This window comes from Cuculus canorus, chromosome 20 (assembly GCF_017976375.1).
Source record: "Cuculus canorus isolate bCucCan1 chromosome 20, bCucCan1.pri, whole genome shotgun sequence".
Classification (NCBI taxonomy): domain Eukaryota; kingdom Metazoa; phylum Chordata; class Aves; order Cuculiformes; family Cuculidae; genus Cuculus; species Cuculus canorus.
The window spans coordinates 8,916,650-8,938,763 of NC_071420.1; positions in this window are offsets into that span (position 1 = coordinate 8,916,650).

The following is a 22,114-nucleotide window of genomic DNA, read 5'->3' on the forward strand; positions in this document are numbered from 1 at the left end:
GATCAGTAACTAGAGACTGCAGTCTCAGCCTTCTGCTCTTCTCATTCCAAGATGAAGGAATGGGGTGGCATTAGTAGAGATGAATTTTTCTATTGCACCATTATTTAGTTTCAAGACCTTCTTGCTCTGAATGTGGAGCCTGAGAGTTGTATGTGTAATGCTACACTTAAAATAAAGCAACTGCTTAAATGCTTTACTGAATCAGGACCGTGATATACTGAAAGCTTTGTGTAGTTGGAAGGGTTGAACCAGGAACGTCCTGAATGCAGACAAGAAAAATAAGGTTTCTTGTGTAAAAAAAGTTTTTAAAGGCTTTACGGGCTTGCGGGAATAAGTGTTTAAAAGTATGAGCAATATTAAGCGAGTTTCATTTAATTCTGCAAGAATGGAGCCTGTATTTTTAAAGGAAAGGCACTGTGTGTAAGTTTGTGCCTATGCAAGTCCATTGGTAAGTTTGAGGCGGGTTGGATGATCATTCTTACCTCCTTGTTACCACGCTCTCTGCTTGTCTTGATCAGTGAGCTCAACTTGAATAAATGACAGGTTTAGGGCTCACGTTCCTTCATAAGCTCCCTTCATTTACAGGTTTAGTGCCATAGACATTGTCTTCTCTCCCCCTAATTATCTGCTTTTGCTCCCGTAAATGGTACAGTTCTGTTGCAGTGACTGCCCTTGACTCGGCAGATACCTGCTCTGTGCATTGCTGTTCCATACTTGACCCCAAAATCATCTCAGTACTTCATTTCTAGAGGCATTTCATTGCTTTTCCTTAAGGAAATTAATTCCTTCCTTGTACAAGAAGCCGATTTCTGTTTTCCACTTGAATACTTCTTTAGGCAGAGAGGGGAGGAGGAATAAAGTGAATGATTTGGGTTTTAAATCAATAAACTCCAGCTCCCAAAATACAGTACTGGTGCGAAGGGGCAAGGATGTAATTTTCTCAGTAGCAAATATAGCTTCATGTATCTAAATCCAAGACATTCACCAGCTCTTTTATAGGATAAGACAGGGCTCAGAAATGATTTTCTGTTTAAGTACAGAAGATCAAACATGTTTGTCATTTTAGCCTTCTCTTTATTCTATCTGATTTCAAGATCTTCAGACAGACTCTCTTTAGATGTCATTGCTTCAAGCTTCTGCTTTTATCACATTAACCACTCTTCATGAGCTTTTACACATCAAAATGTCTTTAGATACATTGTCGAAGAGAGAGTACTTGTGAAGACTTTTCAATAAAAAGTTAGAGAAACTGTGCCTGAAACTTTATACAAACACACTTAGAGGAAAAAAAAAAACACTGAAAAGAAAATAAAACCCCAAACAAAAATCCACAATACTGCTTTGTCGTGGTTTTTTTTTCAAGAAGGAGAAAAAAAAATTTATTATGCTTGAATAGTGCTATGTTAGTGTGCAAAAACCCAGAAGTAATGAGCCGTTTCACACCTGTTTGTGTCGTAAAGTTGTGAAGCTTAATACTTTTGCTTTTTTGAACTGTGCCCTCCCTGCTGCACTAAGCACATGGTAGAGCCATCAGAAAGATGTCCATTTCCTAATGGATTTCTTAGACTTTGGCCGAGCCGCAGCTCCAGGTATGTGTTGATCCTGCTCCTATTGAAGTTTTTGGCTTTAGACGATTCTTCCTAGCTAGTAGAAAGAGCCGAGCTTTGCTCTAACCAAAGACAGACATAGCCTTTGTAAGACTTATTTGGTGATTTCCTCACCTGTTGCCATCCCTTGTGCTTCACCAATACCATGCAATTAACACTAATGAACATAGGACAACAACAACATGTGCATGGCATTAAACCTCTCTTATCCCTCACTGACAGGTTTGGACTCCTCTCTGGCTGAAGGGTATTGAAACGTGGAAAGAGTGTTTCCAGTGCACATCAGCAGTGTGGGATCACAAGCCCAGCACCGTGGCAGGATGTTTCCGTGGTGAGTATTCCATACTGGCAGTTTTCTTAGCAGTTACACATTCACTTATTTCTGGAATAAACTGCTTTTTTTGACAAAACTGCTTGTAGTTCAACTAGAGTGCAAGGACTATTGGGAAGAAACAGCAAAAGCATTTTCAGGACGTTTTTGTGTGGGTAGACAGACGGAGGTAAATAGCCAAACAGCCAGCTGGGCTGTGTTCATACATGGTGGGGAGCATAGCACCAGGGTTTGCCAGGGGATAACGGGGAGTTACCTTTCTTTCATCAGCATCCATGAGGTGCTGGAATCACACGGAAATCCACACTGTGACACGTCAGCATGTTAAATAACGAAAAGTCCAGCCACTGTACCTGCATTATCTTGTCTAAGAGCCAAATGCCGGCTGCTTTCTCGATGTGTTCTCCTGCATCTCCCTCAGAATAATCGAAGGAGCAAACACTGGAGCTGTGTTTGAGAAGGTCTAGTTTAGTTTCTTGCATTAAAAAACCAACAAATGCACACATGCATGGTCATCTCAAGTTGTGCCGTGGAGTTGTCACCCGGGGGAGGCCACTTGCAAGTCAGTGACTGGAATTTCAGTGTATAAGCATATGCACTACAGTGATACACCAGGTGTAAAGCCACGGCCTTACTATGTTGATTGCTTATTTCTGGAGTAAGAAGCAATGCCTTGAGGAGCTTACAGTGTGATTAGACAGCCAGAGTGGAAGCGTGTGTGTTCCGGATTACTAGAACGAAGCAGTACCTGGGTGGTTGTTCATGCAGGTCTTCCTGGTTAGAAAAGAAACACTCCGCTTCTACATCTTTAGCAAAGATTTTTCTCCCTGTTCTGTAGGTGCGTGAAGAGCACACAAATGCCTTGCTCTCAGCTGAGCCCGGTTGCATAGCCCAGGCCTCCCACACATTATTTTCAGAGCATGTTGCCTGGAGGAAGCGTAGAGTAAAGGTGTTATTAATCACTACGAGCAGGTTTCCCTCAGCCATTTCCAATCTTCCAGTGCAGAATGTCCCATAATGTCTCAGCTTTTAGCAATCAAGTCCCAAAATTACCAAATCAGAATCCTAATCAGTTCTGAAAATAAACAACATCCCCCCAACAGCCCATCCCTCAGAAGCAAGACTAAAACTGCTTCTTGCCGGAAGACCAACAAAGCCACCCCACCTCTTAGTCTTGAGCCTTCCCAGTGTGAAGATAACAAGTAGAGGGACAGCATTTGCTGTTAAAGTTTTCTAAAGAACACAACTGGCTCCTCTGGTGTGTAAATCACTGTTGGTGAACTGCTGATTTTTATTGTTGCTGAATTTATTTGGACATCAGGAGAGCACTGTAGTGTGAATGAATCTAAAGACTGAAAGAAAACAAAGGAAGTCTTAAATTTGTTGCATAATTATTGAATTTCAACCCCTGCTGCTCTAGTCCCTGAAGCACACGACACTACTCTGTTTTTTCAGAGTTTGATCATTGATGTCCCTTAAATATATTTGCATAGAAGAAAAAATCTTTTGTTTGAAATATTGCCATAAATGAAACCCAAAGGAAACATCTTTTCTTAATGTAACTGCAGGAAAGGTTTGAACTGAGAAGACTTTCATGGTAAATCCAATTATGTTCCATTTTCGTGCTACTTAGAGACAATTCTGAGCTCAGAATGTCATGTTTTTTCAATTCCTCTTTCCTGTTAATTTGGGAGGTTAATTATGTGACATACACGAAGCACCTAGGATTAATGATAAATAATTCAGTGTTTGAAATGTGTCAGTGTAGAATTAGGGACAGGACTGTAGTTAGAAACTAAAAGAAAGACTATTCAGCGGCTTTGCAGATAAGGACACGAGATGTGCACTGGAAAGACACAGCAGCAAATCATTAACTTGGAGAATTGTTTCCTAGCAAGTTTTAAGCCTTGATTTACCAAAATGAGAAATCCTTACTCGAGCTGTTACCTTTTTAAAAGGAGAGTGGTTCTTGATAATCTGGTTCCTTGATTCCTGAAGTGGGGAAGGGATGTGTCTGGGATGAAGGCTGGGAGGCAGAGGGAGGCAGACTGCTGGCAAAGACCTGTGGAAAGGCGACTACATTAGAAATGCAGGAAAGCCATTTATTTTATTGTGGTTTTTGTTCTGTATTTGTACCAAGTTTTTTTTATTGTTGTTTGTTTAGTAAAAAGTTCTTTCTTTGATCTCTTCTGATAGCTGCAAGCATGCGAGTGTGGGCGCAGAGGGTCATCCCCTGAGAATGGGTGGGTAGTACAGCACCCATCACCAGGTGACTGCACCTCCTGTTCATCACCATTTCTCGTGTTTGTTTATAGCTGCAAACAAATATAGCGTCAGATTGCAAATATAAGTTGAACTGTACCTTGGAAAAAGCTTAAAATAGATCCTTAGGAATTTAGCTGGAAATAACTGAAGGAATAGTCCCTCTGTTCCTCTCCTGTGAGACCTCATCTGGAGGATTGTGTCCAGTTCTGGAATCCTCAACATAAGAAGGATTTGGAACTGTTGGAACGGGTCCAGAGGAGGCTACAAGGATGATCCGAGGGCTGGAGCACCTCCCCTACGAGGACAGGCTGAGAGAGAGTTGGGATTGTTCAGCCTGGAGAAGAGAAGGCTCCCAGGAGATCTTATAGCGACCTTCCAGTATCTGAAGGGGCTACAACGAAGCTGGGGAAGGACTGTTTACAAAGGCTTGTGGTGGTAGGACGAGGGGGAATGGATATAAACCACAGAGGGGTGGATTTAGACTGGACATAAGGAAGAATTTCTTCACTGTGAGAGTGGTGAGGCACTGGCCCAGGTTGCCCAGGAAAGTTGTGGCTGCCCCATCCCTGGAGGTGTTCCAGGCCAGGTTGGATGGCCCTTGGGCAGCCTGATCCAGTGGAAGGTGTCCCTGCCCATGGCAGGGGTTGGAACTGGATGGGCTTTGAGGTCCCTTCCAACCCAAACTATTCTATGATTCTGTGATTTTATGATTCTGTGGAAGACACACATAAGTGAAGAAGGAGCAGCGTTATGGTCAGCACGCTGTGTTAACACCAGTCTGTCAGTCCTCTCAGTAGAGCAGCCCGCTGCTATCAGCACATGCTGCACTCCACTATAAAAGACAACTTCTTGGCTATAAGATCACTAACCATTTCTTGATTCGTTTTGTTCACATTTTGATGTTTTTAAACTCTAAATGGTCTATCTCGGTGATCTGTACTCCCACTTAGGTTTCAGAGCAAAAAATGATTTGTACGCTTATGTGTGCACCGACGGTTTTGTCTGTGCTGGCCCAGAAATTACATATTTGTGGTTTTCTCTGATAGTTTCTGACAGCAATACTTCTCCAGCTTGCCTCTCCTGCTGAGCACATGCAAGCTGGACGGCCAGCTGTGGAACAGGGTAAAAAGTGATTAGCAGAGAAACTGCTTAACTACACCCACCTGGCTTTGGTGCATGCACACGGCTAACCAGGACAGCAGATAACCCACCCAAACAGTCCGTAACGGGCAGGTTGGGTACATGAGGTGATCTGGACTGGTCGGCGTGAAGACTGGTCTGATGAATCCAGGCACACAGCAAGAGCAGGACATGATTTCCATCCAGATCTCAGACCAGTTGGCCCTTGCGAATCATTCCAGTGAATTACGTATGGAGTAAAGAAAGGCTAGGGGATGGGTGGGTATCCACTCTTTCTGGAAGCATCCATGAGCTACCTGGGGTGGGTAAAATCCTTTTCAGAAGCAGGTGGATGAGTATTTCTTAGTTAAATCCTACAGTGCTTGCTCATTGGTCGTTCTTCTTCTATAGATCTATTCCTGCCTTGATTTCCATTCAGCGGTTGCATTTGCATTTATATCTTCTTTTGAGGAGTCATACACCGGTTAAAAAAGGGGGAGGGGAAAAATGAAAATGGAGAGCAAATAACTTGCAATAACATAAGATAAAATTGTTACCTTACAAAGGAAACGTGATACCCAGCACACCAAAAGGCATTACTGCCTTAAATAAGGCTGGGTTTGAATATCAGACACTGAATGTTGTAGAAGATTAAATGCTAATAATCAGATCAAAAGTGGATATATGAGATGGGAGATGAGGCTGGGAAATTGCTTGCCAGGCTGAACAAAGAGGAGGACAGGAGTAAAGTTATTAGCTCAATTAAGGAGAAAGATGGTTTGATGAAAACCTACACTTGCAGAAATAAATCAAGTATTTGGAATATTGAAAAAAGAGAGAGACTTATATGTATGGACAGCTTTTCTTTGACACCCTCTGTGTCGGTGTAATCTAGAGGCTTCTCTGGTTACGGATGGGTATTGCATGAAGTTATCTGCAAGAAATAAACATAACGACATTTAGCCGCCTTTCAGTATTTTACAAGGAGTACCTCAAATGGGTCTCACAGATGGGAAATTACTGTTATCCCTGCGTTTTATGGACAGGAAGGGAGAACACTTGTGGTTGCAGCTTTCCCCATTCCTATTGTCGTCCCTCAGGCTCGGGGTAGTACATGGCTCTCCTGGTGCTTGTCCCGTTGTGGGCCAGCTGTGAGGCCGTGAACTCTGCGTTCGAGGCTGATTTCAATGATGAAGCATTAAAGAAGCATTTTAGGTACCAGTGATCCCCAGAGCAAGATATCAGTGGTTGCTTATGAAGCATTTCCTTATATCCCAGTCTGTTAACTTTTCATTAATTCAGGGGTAGTTCTGAAAACATAAAACATGTAACAATGGATTGCCTACACTATAACTAAAAATAAAAATAAAATAACTATCTTAAACCCCAAAGGCCCTCACTAATTGACCTGACATGCTAATTAAGCAGTTTTGATCAGAAATAATTAACATAATCTAGCTAGACCAATTAAAGCACAGGGAGGGGAAAAAAGAAATTAGAACATTTTAGGAGCTTTTATTTTAAGAGTATCATTTGCAAAATGAAATACCAGCTGATTCAGCAGAGCGAGCAGGAGTTCTGAGTTTAGGAAACAAGTTAAAACTCACTACACGAGGAAACAGTGGCTAAACTGAAAAAACATGACAAGATGTTTTCTTTGTGGCAGTGAGAAGACAAGCAGAAAACCTTTAAAACTTATTATCACCTCTCGAAGAGGCAGGCAGAAGACGACAGAGTAGTCTAGCTGTTGCAGCAGCACTGAGAGAATGATCTAAGTGCTGGTCCCACACCACAGCTGCTGTGGATAGGTGAGAAAAACACAGCCTGTGGGAAGCCTGCATTTGAAATTTACCCTTGAAAGACACTGTTAGCAATTATTATTTGCTATTTCCACCGCATAAGGCTGGAAACCTCACTGTCCTACATGCAAAGGAAGAGAGAAGATAACTCTACTAATGGACCAAACAGTGAGTGATATGATTGCAAATACCGTGAGACAGCTGCGTGTGGAGATAGTGCAGTTACTTCTCTTGTTTTTAGTAAAAAAACATGCTGAGACTGGAACCCACTGAGAGGATCAGTGTTTCCATTAACAGGATGTAAGCAAGACAGGGTGAAGGAGTTTGACTTGTAACAGCCAGGCGCTATGCAGAGCAGAGAGGGGCTGGGAAGAATGCAGTGCTCCACCAGATCACACCAAGGGTTGCTTCTAAGGCATCCTTCTCTCTTGCAGCCAGGAGCCAAGCACCACACTTGCCTAACTAATGAGGTGACCTCCCTGCATGCTTTAATTAAACAGTTGCAGTACCTCTGATGGGTATTTTTCATCCCTGTTTTCAGCTGCAAGGTGGGGTGTCCTGTGCAGGCACTCCATCCCCAGGTTCTCTTGTTTAGCCTTGAGAAGAAGAGGCTGAGAGTGAGACCTTATTGCTCTCTACAACTACCTGAAAGGAGATTGTGGAGAGGAGGGAGCTGGGCTCTTCTCCCAAGTGACAGAGGACAGGACAAGGGGGAATGGCCTCAAGCTGTGCCAGGGGAGGGTCAGGCTGGATATCAGGAAAAACATATTTCACCGAAAGGGTCATCGGGCAGTGGCAGAGGCTGCCCAGGGAGGGGGTGGAGTCCCCATCGCTGGAGGTATTTAAAAGTTGGGTAGATGAGGTGCTCAGGAACAGGGTTTAGTGGCAGATAGGAATGGTTGGACTCGATGCTCTAAGATGTCTTTTCCAACCTGATGATTCTATAATACTTTCATAGAATCGTAGAATGGTTTGAGTTGGGAGTCCATCCAGTTCCAACCCTTCCTATGGGCAGGGACACCTCCCACTGGATCAGGTTGCTCAAAACCCCATCCAACCTGGCCTTGAACACCTCCAGGGATGGGCCAGCCACAACTTCCCTGGATACAGTCTCACAGGAAAACATTTCTTCCAAAGATCTCATCTCAATATCCCTCTTTCAGCTGAAAACTGTTCCCCCTCATCTCATCCCTGCACTCTGTGATCCAGAGCCCCTCTCCAGCTTTCCTGGAGCCTCTTTTAGTACTGGAAGCTGTTCTAAGAGATGCGTTGCTGTGGACAGAGTGACAGCGTGCCCCTTCCCTAGACTCTCAGCTGTGTGTGGGGTGGGCTGTGTGGAAGGACTGAAGAGCACTGGGATATATTAGCAGCAAGAATATCAAGCGGCTTTGATGATGCATTGTAGAGATATTTTCTGGCAAAAGTTGTAATGAGAATTTGAGCGGGTGCACAGATAGACTGAGATTTTCAGAACATACATTTTGATCTTTAGATCTTAAATGATGTGACCCTAGGGAGAATTTTTAGTAAAGCACTCTATGAAAACCTGTGTGAGTGGAAGCTTCGTACCCATGGATATTACATTTATAAATGCCTGTTTAGGTATTTAACTGATGTTGAGATTGTTGGGGTTTTTGTGCATGTGTTTGGTTTTTAAACTCCCCACTCATACCTGTTTTCACAAAGTACATTGTCTGTGTCTAACACAGGAAGATACCAGATCCTGTGGGAAACGAGTTGCAAATCTCAGCCTCCCAAAGTCTTATCTTGGAACTTAATTTTCTCTTAGAATTCTTTATGGGTAAAATGAACAGTCTGGAATCCCCAAATTTATGTGAGATTTGGATCCTTTGCATGAAGCGTTTAAAGCAGTTTTTTCCTCCTGAACCTTGAGACACACTTTGCTTTCTTGCACATCCCCAAAATTCCTGTCATGTCAGGAAAAGTGGTTTTCAAGGCTCAGATTCAGTTGGACTGACTAATTACTTGTGTTGTAATGATCAACCTGCTTAATTTATCACTTCTTTGAACATTTAATTAGCCAACAGTGCAAGACAATTAGGTTCTGAATTAGGATAAATTAAAATGCTAGCTTTGCAGCTTTAAGGATGTGCAAGCCACCGCCAATTGCTGCGACGAAATTATTCAGCAAAGCAGATAAGGATGCAAAGATCTCAGCCAGGTTAATGGCTCTGAAGTAACACAACCTTTGAAAAGCTAACTGTGAAATGCATATGTTTCATCACACGTCAGTCTGTCTGAGTTGAAAGATGAAAACAAGGAGCTGAAAGTGGCAGTTTCCTCCTCCTCCGGGCTCAGCCCCAGCTTCCTCTGGTGAGTGAGGCTCATCAAGCCACCCACGCGCCCACTCCCACCCCTGGGTCCCAGTGCAGTCCCAGTACGCATCCGTTCAGGGCAAGGTCACGTTTTGTTTTCCTGTAAGCAAAGCACTAATTCATATTTCTGAGTACTCTAAAACAGCTTTAGGACTCTCACAGTATCAGGCAGTTAAATGTTCTTGAAGTGATACCGAATAATAAACCTGAATATAAAGCTTTAATGGGAAAAATGAGCGGTGGAGATGGTCTAAGATTAGTAGTCAATGGAGATGGTTTTGTACAACTAACAGAAATGCTTTCATTATGTATGCTGTCATTTGGTTTCCATGACTAAGCCATTACAGTAAACTGAAAGGGACCACAGATAATACTTTATAAAAGTGTAAAAGAATCACAAGCTTGATTCTTACTGCTTTTCCAAGGAAGTCTCTTACTCTGTCTTGCACCTGCAGCTCATATTTAGATGCCTTATTTGTATTGTTTCAGGATTACTAGGGAAAAGATGAGACTCAATATCTTCATGACTCTCAATATCTGGGTCAAAGCCATGGTAGAAAGGATGGGTTATCTAAATCCTTGGGCTCTTTTGCTCCCTGAGAGTCTTTGAGCTATTTATTCAAATAGTGTTCACACGTGTCTGTAGTACAGAAATGTAGACTAGTGGTTGGATTTCTTTCTTATGTGGTGAACATAAATCTACAGATGCAACCTTGACTGAGATGCAAATGCATCCAGAATCTTCTGAAAAGCCCCTGGAGCTGTGCACATACAACAATATCAGGTACCTATTGATATAGAAACCCAGGGTTGCAATAACAATATCATTTAGTTCCAAATAATTCTGACTACACTATTTAATGGTGTATTAATTAGTAATTAGTCTATTTTTTAATTGTTTGCCCAAACAACACAACAATATCACTTCATTAAAAAGGCTTCAATTAAAGAAGAGAGAAAAAAGTTCCCATCGGAAAGCTATCTGCACACGTTATACAAGCATTCTCAAATTAGAGATGAAATTACAGCTTTCCTGTTACCATGAGAACAGCAACATTTCTTACAGCCTGTTAAAATTATTAAGTCAAGGAGCATATATCTTTTTAAACTTCAGTATTATTTATCTAGGGTTGGACAAGTTTTGGCTGTGCCCATACTAACCATTATTAATCGCACGTCAAGTGAACACTGCCAGCATGGAGAGAGCATCCACCATTTTTTGCCAACATCTATAATTAGCTTTTATTCTTCTGTTGTCTTTTTTTTTGTACTAGCAGCGTGTGGACATGATATTCAAAAATGCTATAATGAAAAAAAAAACCCAGAAAAGCTTATGTCTCCAGGTTTCTTACAGTCGCTCGTGCTCCACAGCAGCTGTCGAGTTCAGCGGTGGTCTGAGTTCAGTGATGTGGGGAAAAGCCATAGTGACGAGGACCTCCAAATGCTTTCCTCGGAGCCAGTGCAACCCACAGGTTTCACTGATGGCATCGTCACCCAAGAGCTTGAGGTTGCCATAGCAATGTGCATGGAGGCCAGCGGTGCTCAGCCAGGACAAGGGCTGTGCGCTTTCCCTTCTTCCAGAGACTGGATCCTGTGATGCACAGGCTGCCCTGTCCTCTCCTGCTCGCCTCAGCAGCGATCGGAACAGTTTGCTTTCAACAGAGAGGGGATGAGGAAAAGCCACTGTGAGCGTTTGGCTCAGTGCAGGAAAGATTAACGTCAGGAGTGAGGATCTGAACCAGAGGGCCTGCTGTCAGCCTGCGCTGTCGGCAGAGCTGGCCTGATTCATGCCGTACTTCCTGTGCTTCACATGTCCTCAGGGCTCGAAGGAGATGGAGGGGACAATGAAGGATTCCAGCTGCTCGTTACCTGCTGACACTGGAGTTGCAGTGGCTGCCTGGGCAATCCATCACTGCTCCGGCTCCCACCTAGCTGCCAGCTTGCGGGTTATTTCAGGAGAAGCAAACTCATTTGGCCGGGTGTCAAAAGAAAACACAAGGTGAATTCTGGGGTGGGAGTGAACAGCTCGAAGGCGTTTCAGTCTTTCTTCCTGACACTCTTACTCCTGGACTCCTGCTGCCATCCCAGGAAGGGACAGATGGAAGTGGTAGAATTTGGGAAATCAAGCTGACAGAATTCCTTGACAATTCTAATTCTCCGTTGTTGTTAAACTACTAGGAAGACACAGGTAACAGCCTCCAGTGCCTTAAGTTTAACTGTACCGTCTCCTTCTGTCGCCAGCCTGGACTGTTAGACCCAGCTCAAGCATGGGCAGTTGTCGCTGTTGAGACACGACACAGTGATGTGGAAGCAAGTTTCTTTATTGAAGTTACAGGGCTGGCCGGCCCCGCTTGATCTTACACGCGCCTCTTATACCCTTGATTAACACACACGTCTCCGCATGATTGGATTAGCTTATACATAAACAATCTGTGAATGGATAGTACTACTTTCATGCATGGTCCTATATTGTCTGCCCACTTCCCATCCCGTAGTCTCCTTCCGGGTGCATTAATCAGGGGTCCTCAGCCCACTGTGGTCCCCACAGGCAGTGGCAGAAGCCTGTCAGGGAGCGGTGCTCACCCCTGGTGACAAGCTGAGCAGTTTCTCTGTACTGCAGCGTGTGGGTCAGCCCTTGCATGCCTACCGTGGTCCCACTGGCCACCAGCAGAGCCAAGAGCAGGGGGACCAGTGTAGATGTTCAAGAGCTGCCCCACACACTGCAGTCGTCTCGCACTCTGCAAGTGCAGTACGAGGTTAAGAGTCATTCTGGATTCCTGTTCGTTCATTCTTTCTTGTTCCCATTGCCATTTTTTGGAGCACTGGTGGCTTTATGCCTCGCCTCTGTGCACAGTGCCCTTTACCAGGAGCTGAGCTGTAGGCCACATCCACCTTTCATAGAACCACGGAATGGTTTAGGTTGGAAGGGATCTTAAAGCCCCTCCAGTTCCACCCCGTGCCATGGGCAGGGGCACCTCACACTCGATCAGATTGCTCAAAGCTCCATCCAACCTGTTCTTTCCTGCTCTCAGAAGATTCCTTGTGCTTGTAAATCACAGATGTTAGCGCAGAGCAGCACAAGGGTGCTTTCCCAATGAATCTTTGCAGCTGCACCATTTTAGTTTCATTTAGATCCTTACAAGGTACAAAATATTTCTAGGGGGAAAATCAGCTTATGACCAAAGAGCAGCCCTTTAAACCTCACTGAAACTCACTTTTAAGTGTGCTCAGGCATGAGGCAGTTCAGTCAGACTGGTTCCAGTGCAGCCAGATTCTATTTCACCTGTCCTTGAACCGTGTAACAGTTGATGTACGCACTTGACCTGCGTGTTACTAACATGAACAGAGCCTCAGCTCCGTGTATACAGCTGCGGCATTTAGAACATTGCAAATGAAGCTGACGCTTCCCAACACTACGTTGCCATCTGTCAGATTTTTGGTTACTTGTAAATCCAGAATTCCTCCTTTAGACTCTTACCTGGTGCTTCCAGTAGTTTTGCTGCCTCGTTTTCTTAAAGGTCCTAAAGCTTTTGTGGTCAATAGCCACTTATTGTTTACAATACCAGAAGTCAGATGATAAAGTTAAGTTTGTACTAACCGTAAGGGTAAAGATAAGATAAAGGAGGAATATCTCAATAGATGAAAATAGTTTTGGAGATAAGGAATGCACATGAATTCTGGGGAAAATAATAAGATTCCAGAGATAAAGTAAACCATAACAATCTTTATGGTAATGGGAGAAGAGCACATTAAGAATTTTATTAGCAAGAACTACAAAAATTAGCTTTCTCCATTTTCATTTTAGAATCAGTGAACATTTTGTTTCCATAATAAAAACAGCAATGAAAAGAAAATTGGACACAGGGCATTACGCTTCTTCCTCTGCAGGCGAAGATGATTTCTCCTCTCTCGGAGGACTGATACGGACAATCGAGGCTTTAGCTCTGAGGGCTGTGGTACATGTCATGAGTGTGCCCTCTAACCCACTGCTTCCTCAGCTTCAGCACTCTGACTGCATGTGATGAGCGTGACCTTGGGAGAGTCACACCTTCTCAGCTAGTCACACCAGGAAGGAGAACTGTCAGTGTTCTGATGGATGAAGAGGAAATTATTCCCTTATTTCTTTCCATGTATTGGCTACAAATGAACCCAGGGCAGGGGTCTGTGTCCACATGGCGCTACATACAGGACCCCCTGGCAGATGCTGACACTGCCTGGCCTCAGCTAGCAAGGCAGCACTGTGTAATCACAGCAATAGTACACTGAGCTTAGGAAGACAAAAATCTGTGCCATTTACAAACCTGAATGTGAGGCTTCTTATAGTCTCCCCCCTGCCTGCTTTAATAATCAGATAAGGACTTTGGGATTGCAGAGAACCTGCTAGTGGCAGAAAGACTCCCTGGGTGAAGCTCAAGAGAGTAGCAAATCCTTACAGACAGAGCCACTGGTAGACCTGCAGGGAGCAGAAATCAGCTGGGAACAGCTTCAGATGTATTCCTGAAGCAGAATGAAGAAGCTTGGTTCAGCTTGACTGAATAATAGTTCCAGTCTAAAGAACCAGCATCTTTGGCACTTCAGGTTGTGACTCGGTTACTAGAGCCATTTTATTAATCTCTGGCAGCAAAATGTAAATAGCACACAGTGTTTGGTGCACGACAGCTTCTTCAGTCAGCAGAAACTGTGAGAGAATTTAGAAGCTGACTGCCAAGCCAACAGTAATTTGAATTCAGAATCCTGAGATTTTGCAGCGTAACAGTCACCAGGAGTGTAGCTGTGACATGCTTCAGGCTTGGTGATTTCTGCATCATTAGCTTTTCTAAAACACTTTTCACCAACCCACCTCAGCTGCCTCATCCTTTCTTAGCACCATCCCAGAGATGTGAGACTCCCAGTTCATGAACGCCTTGTTGCCACAGCCCAAATTGGGTTTGGGTTGGCTAACGAATCCTCACTCTCTGGGATCTTTACTCCCATCTCAATAAAACGTGCGTAGCAGTTCAAGAACAAAATACAACCCCATCTTTTAATGATCATTATGCTACGTTTTGAAGCCAATTTCTCACTTCTCAGGAGCCATTTCTAATATAACTTTGCACGCTCACTCACTGTAAGAAAAAATAGCTGTTTCCAACATCCCATCCTGAAAGAGTAGATTGTGTTCAGTGATTGCTCCAATTGCATTGCCAATGACTCAAAACACTTTTTGCTGGGGCCATTAAGCAGACTAGGGGAACATTCATGGATATTTAATGCTCAGGAAATCACTGCAATTGAATTCCAAGGATCAGGGGGAAGCAAGTAAAGGTAGAAAAGTCAATGGAATGAGTGGGGGAAAATGTGCACACGTTGCTGGAGCATCTCGTCTTGAATAACCTGGCTCTGGGGCTTTTTGCGTGCTTGTGCTGTAGGAATCTTTTTCCTAGATCAGTTTGTCAACTCAATTGCTTTAGTATAAGCACTAAGCTCTAAAGCAGGACACTGCATCCCAGGGCCATTGCAGCTCCTGCAAGCAACCAAGCCAACGCATCTCAAAAGTCATGTTGACTTCACTGCTGCATTCACAGCTCTGAAGAGTTAACTGAACACCATTATGTCTTCAGAGTGTGGCAGCCCAGTCAGTGCCCAGGTTCAGATAGGATTTAGTTTATTAGTTTAGGTGAAGAAGCTACTTACTGTTATTGTAAGTACTCTGAGCTGGTATTGGACTGACTGAGACGATGATAAAGGCTGGCTTCAGGTTCAAAGGTAGATGCCGAATTCTGTGCATTTCTGCAGTGAGGATGAGACAGACTGATTGAATTCTAGGCTATTACAGGACCATCTTGCCAATACCCCTTCCCTTTCATTGCTCTCCTTCCTTTCCAAGCATGGAAGAAGACTTAATATCCTTTTTCTACTGATAGCAGCTGTAGCAACTTATCTCAGGGAGGGACGTCTTCCTTTGAGTATTCCTGCCAACATCTCATGCTGCTTCAGCACCATGTGTTGGGTAAAAGCCAGTGAATTTCTTTTCAGGCCGCTCGATGATGTTTTGCCCCACTGCTGGGCCTCCAAACCCAACCCACAGCACTGAAGGCCATCTCAAGCTAACCAGGAAGCTTTGCATCTCCTCTTCTCTTTTTGGAGCCTTCTCCATTTTAAAGAAGTGACAGGGTTGACATACATGGCTCCCATGCCTTTGAACCATTAAAATGCTGTGGATCTAGTTTATTGCCCTTGATTATGGGTCCTCTCTCTTCACCGAGCTGTAAATAAGGGCTTTTGACTTTAAACACAGCTCAGATATGTCGTGATTGAAAACAGCCTGCTGCTCTCTCAACATGTTTATCTAATGTCTGCAGGAGTAAGGACAGGGAGCAGGAAAGCAGATGGTGCAGCTATCTCAGTGCAGAGAACGGTCTATGTATGCAATATGTAGACTTCCAGTATTTTCTAATGCAACGCTATAATTATGGTGGAGAGAGTTTTATTTTTAAACAGCAGCTTAAATGAAATGATTGCTTCAGACCACACAGGCTCAAGTGCAGCTGGATAGCAAGCCTTTTCTCCAGACAAGAAGGAGAATCCCAAATATACCGGCTACGATGCGCAGGAACGTGGGACAGAGCAGCAGAGAAATGAGCTTCTGTAGGGAGAAGGGATTTTCAGCACAACCTGTGACTGAAGAATCCCCTCAACAAAATTATTCCTCCTCCTCTTTAGAAACATATTGGAGCGGTGGGAGAGGCCTGGTGTGCTTTGAGAAGAATATCAGTTGAAACTGCTCAAAACAGGGAAGAAGTGTAAAGAGAAACTGCAAAACTAATGAGGAAAACAACTGAAAACAAGAAGCAGAGTCTTTCTAGGGGAAGGGAACAAGGTCAGCACTTACTCTGACCAGATGGTGAGCAACTAGTAACCAGCTATTCTTCCGTCATCCAAACACGTGCCTCTTTCCCCTCACGTCTCATGTGTTATTCAGTAGGAGCAGAGTTACAGAGGCCTAATTAATCCTTTCAATTAAGTTAACATTCTCAGCACTTAATTCTAAGTAAAATGTAGTATTTTGAACTGGTTCAATAAATAGCTTGTGTCACTTATCTCCCTCTCTCCCACAGAACCTCTGAAAAACTAAATAGAGCATTGAAATTGGTTTAATGAAAAGGTTTCCCTCAAAAGTTGTCTCAGTAAATTAGGGAGTAGCGCAAGGAGGTGTGTATCCCTGTGAAATGGGACTAGGGATTATTAGTTATTTCGGTGCAGAAGGGATGGGAATGGGGAACGGGGTCAGGGAGGTGAGGGCCGCTTTTCAGTCCTCCCAGTTTAGAGCAGAGAGAGTGAAGGTGGTGGATGAGGAGTGTGGGAATGTGCGCGGTGCTGTACGGGGAAGTAAAACGGGCTGTCTTTGTTGGAAAAGCCATCCCATGTAGTCAAGGGATGGGACAATGCCCCACAGCGCCCCATGTACCAGTGGTCCACCAAAGCGAGTTGAAGGCCAGGGCCTGCATTTAGGCAAGAAACCACCCAAATCGTAGCACGAGTAACGGAATTTAAGAACTGTCGCACAGCAAAGGAATCACAGCGATGCCCTCCAACAGTCATTCCTGCCAGACAATCAGAAAGCGTTTTCCTTCTTCAGTGATCTGAAGCTTTTGAAATGAATATATGCTTTCCATTTTCCCCTTTCCTGAGATAACAGCAACAGAATTCTTAGTGATAATCAGTACTGTTGCTAATTTTGCATGGTCTTAAGTAATTTACTTTCCCTGTGTCCTCATTTTCCCCGTTTGTCTAGTGCTTGTACCTACATCATAAGAGCTTTAAAAGGAAAAAGGGATTTATATTAAGCGTGATTGTAATCTCTTTTGCAGAATATATAAATAACTTCTGCACTGAAAATTCAGCATGTTTAGATCAATAGATTTTTTTAAAATAAAAAAGTATAAAAAAATTACAAAATGCTTGAAAATAAGTGACTGGCGAAAGCATTCTGTTTTCTAACAGAAAATATTTGTAGGTACAAAATGACTTTGCAATCGCAGGCTGTACGTAACACAGCAGGGATCGGCTGAAAAATGATCCTAAGGAAGTGCTGAGATTTTATTATTTTTTTATTCCTTGCATGTTTTTGTACAGTTGGAAAGGCAAAGTCTCTCCCAGTGGACAGGGAGGAGAACCGTCCCATGGCAGAAGGGAAGGGAGTGGAAGTGAGGAAGGGCATTTGAGCTTTCATCTTCATAAAGGAAGCTGTAATGGTTTTATTAAAATGATATGTTCACTGCAACTGTAAAGTACTATTTGCACCGGTGCTTGGGAGTGTTTGGATAGGAGAACTAAGTTTATGTTACCTGGTTAGCATGGCCACTCTGTTAGAGACAGCAAACTGCCGACACACTGCTCAAGAGACCCAGAGAAAACTAGTTTGTTTTGGTTGCAGGGACTTGTGAAGAAGGAATCTTTAGGCTGCTGCTACTCTTCCAAAAGAGAGAAAACATCAGCAGAAGCTGCAGCAAGAAACGTGCCTTCCCTCCTTTGCAAGCTGGATGCTATCATAGCCTCTGCAGCAACAGGAGTGTCCAGACCACCTGCTGGTGACCCCAGGTCCAGGGAGGTGATTCTCCCTCTGTACTCAGCACTGGTGAGACTGCACCTCGAATACTGTGTTCAGTTCTGGACCCCTCAACACAAGAAAGATGTTGAGGCTCTGGAGTGTGTCCAGAGAAGAGCAACGAAGCTGGTGAGGGGGCTGGAGAACAAGTCTTATGAGGAGCGGCTGAGAGAGCTGGGGTTGTTTAGCCTGGAGAAGAGGAGGCTGAGGGGAGACCTTATTGCTCTCTACAACTACCTGAAAGGAGGTTGTGGAGAGGAGGGAGCTGGGCTCTTCTCCCCAGTGACTGAGGACAGGACAAGGGGGAATGGCCTGAAGCTCTGCCAGGGGAGGTTCAGGCTAGATATCAGAAAAAAATTCTTCACAGAAAGAGTCATGGGGTCCTGGCAGAGGCTGCCCAGGGAGGTGGTCGAGTCGCCTTCCCTGGAGGTGTTGAAGGAACGGGTGGATGAGGTGCTGAGGGACATGGTTTAGGGAGTGTTAGGAATGGTTGGACTCGATGATCCAGTGGGTCCTTTCCAGCCTGGTGATTCTGTGATTCCAGCACGCTGGGGCTGAGAATGACGCTCAGTGCAGGAGTGCCCTACCCAGCACAAAGCCACGACTGCCAATGGGAGAAACAATGCAGTCCTGGAGAATTTTAGAACGAGACGGTGAGTAGTAACTACCTCAGCAGCCCTCCACAGCTGCGGAAAGATACTTAGATCAAGTATGTTGTTCTCTTAGCCCAGACTGTAAATCCTCGTGGATGCTTGATCATTAGTTACGCTGCACTCTGGACTCCCTTCAGTGCATTACGGTTCTTTAAACCCCATGGGTAAAGTTGCTGTTTGATAATGAGGAAGCATTATTCATTCCTGAATGTTCTGAAAATATAATTGAAGTTCCCAGGGTAATGAGTAGAAACTCAAGCGGTTTAAATCCAGTGACCTAATCTCCTGAAAAAAACAGGCCTTTGGGACCACGTTGTCAATATTCTTCCAACCCAAACGAACCAACCCAAATCCTAGAAATTTATGCCCTTATAAACCTGGTAGCCTATTTTAACAAAATTTTACATAGGAATAGACAAAGATAATTACATTGCTACACTTTTTATGGCAATTAATGTCTGCCTAGAGTAGAAACCCAAATGATCCCCTCTTCAAGGGAAAAGACAAGCAGATCTCTATTGCTACATGTTGTGCTTGGGGAGCACAGGCTGGCCTGTCTTCTTCAGCGTGGCTTTCACAAAGGACACGTAAGGAGGCTGCACTTACCCTGTGTGGAAAGAGAAAGGAAAAAAGGAATAAAAAGCTCAACTTCATAGGAAGCTCAACTCCATTAGCTCTGTTGCTCACAGAACAACTTGGTGTTTTTAGCTGCAACCACTAGAAATCAAAGCTTTCCTTTTTACTGCCAGAACAAATGGTTGAAGCAGTTGGAAATTTCTGAAAATATTAATGGTGGTAGTAAAGCACAGAAGGTTCACTACGTGTATTTGGTTCTTGTCCTAATGAATCCTGAGTAGAAAAGTATATTTTCATCATGGAGTGTTTTTCAAGTAGTTCGTAGTGTTGTATTTTTACTATTATTATTTAGTAAAACAATTCCTCTTCTCTAAAGTCCTGAATCATTCAGGCAAAAAAAAATCCACCCAGTGTTTCGTCCACTGACTCCAATAATTTAGGACATGGTTAAGAATGAGACTCAATCTATTTATTAAAAGCTTTTGTGCATAGTCAGCTGGCAAGCCCTGTCCGTCTAGAGCAAGTAGGCTGTTCTGCGGCCAGAATTCCTCACAACGCCAAAGGAAGACATCCAAGTCAGCTGGGTGGCCTTGATGACCCCAATTAACAGCAAAGCACTAGTTAAAGTTCATAGGCTTGGCTGAGCTGACACTAACAATACCATATTCAAAGCAATACTGAAGATTCCAAATGTTTCACATTTTCTGTGCATTTATAAAAATAAAATGACCTTTTTCTGACTTTTTACAGCAAAACCAGAAATTAATCCAAAGTGGTTTGTAGGATTTCACTGTCCTTGACTCAAAGAGAAGCATGCTTCCCTTTCATGGCCCAGAATAGTCTGCAGCACCGCTCTCGAAGGAGCTCCGTGGTCCTCCTCTGCCCCATCCACCCTGAGATGACTAAGGAACCTGCATCCACGATGCTGAAAACCACTCTTGCAGAACTCCCCTCCTTCAAGCACTTCTGAACTGCACGTGCAAGACCAGTGATGTGTAGCCTTGGCACCTGAACCTGCTGGCTGGTGCTTTGTTGGTGATTTTTTTTGTCACTTCCATAGTGAATTGTAGATGGGACACAGCTGAGAGCTTTGGAAGTACTTCTCCGTGTCTTACTGCTACAGTAAACAAGTGGTTTCATTTCTCACACTTAAGAAAAAGTAATCTATACAAGGTGATGGATGATTCCACTCACCGTTTGTAACTATTTTTAATAAAATCGCTGGAGGGTTTTTTCCTCCCCGCCGCATTCTAACTGCAGGTAATTTTTTAAAACCTCTTTCAGAGTCAAAGGTGTTACATCCTTCTCTTTAGCTTTGAGATGTTCCTTTTTTAACAAGTACTTAAAAGGCACAGAGATTGTTCCTGTAGCCCTTTCAGATGGTAAGGCTGATACGTCGCTCCTGCAACTACGAACTGTCTTGCTATGAAAAACACTACAGCAGACCTACCGCACATCCAGAATTTCCCACTCCGTGCCATCTGTTCCCTGCAGACACCTGTGTTTTAAGAACTTGGACTATGCTTTGCGGAATTTCAGACTCACGGCTGCCTGGTTGGTGGGGTTTTTTAATAAGAACCTGGCATGCAGCTGCGCAGCGGTGATCCTGCGATCCCAGGACCAAGTGCACGCTGCCACGTGGGAGGATCGTGGTGTCCACAGGGTACCAGCTCTGTGGTGGATGCACAGCCAGAGTGTTTGCACGTTCGCCTGAGCTGCCCGGGATGGATGTGCAGCAGTGCTGGCCATGGGGAACCAGGGCTACAGAGCTCAAGTCAAGAGGTAAGTCTGAAGGGACTACAAGAAAGCTGGGGGGGGACTGTTTACAAAGGCTTGGGGTGATAGGATGAGGGGCAACAGGTATAAACTGGAGAGGGGCAGATTTAGGTTGGCTATAAGGAGGAATTTCTTCACGGTGAGAGTGGGGAGGCACTGGAACAGGTTGCTTAGGGAAGTTGTGGCTGCCCTGTCCTTGGAGGGGTTCAAGGCCAGTTTGGATGGGCCTTGGAGCAACCTGATCCCGTGGGAGGTGTCCCTGCCCATGGCAGGGGGCTTGGAACTGGATGATCTTTAAGATCCCTTCCAACCTGAACTATTCTAGGATTCTGTAATCTTGTTGGGAGAAAGTTTCAATGGACAGATTTTGTCTGTTGATGTTTATTGGTGTAGCCCTTTCAGAGACCGTCTGCCTCTATTATAGAAGATTGAAGAGCATCCAAGAGCAGTGGGGGTGGCTTTCTCACAGCATTTCACGGTAGCGTAATTCCCATCCAGTAAGATGTAGTTTTACTGCACATCAGTTGTAATGGGATTCAAATCTAGCTTGAAAATGCCAGTGTGGCACTGTTGGGTTGGCTGGTGGGGCTGGGGTCCAGCGTCAGCCCTGGGGAGTGCTGACAGGCTCCTTCTTCGTTGCAGCGCCAGCGCGGGAGGAGCTGTTGATGAAGAGCAAAACGCAGGCGTAATCACACTGAGGTGTTTCCTAGAGAAAAGGCAGCGATTCTAATTCTGTGAAACAACCACCTCGAACTTCCTGGTAAGGATAAGAGGATAAATTAGGCTGCTTATATGTGAGAGGGAGCAGGGAGGAAGGAGCTTTACAAATTCCATAGCACCGCTGACTAAGTGCTGATTTACAGTAATTCCTTTCATTTCTTTTCTAATTAAACATCTCCTGAAGGATCAAGCCTGTCAGTGTGATCTGAGGCCTATAGCCTGAAGTGTAAAGTGAGGCAAATTGCCTGACTTACTTGTGATGATAGAGTCATTTTGGAAGGAGATTGAAAATCAATACTTGTCATCCCTGCACGGTGCTCTTTATTCAGAGGGGCAATTTGTAAG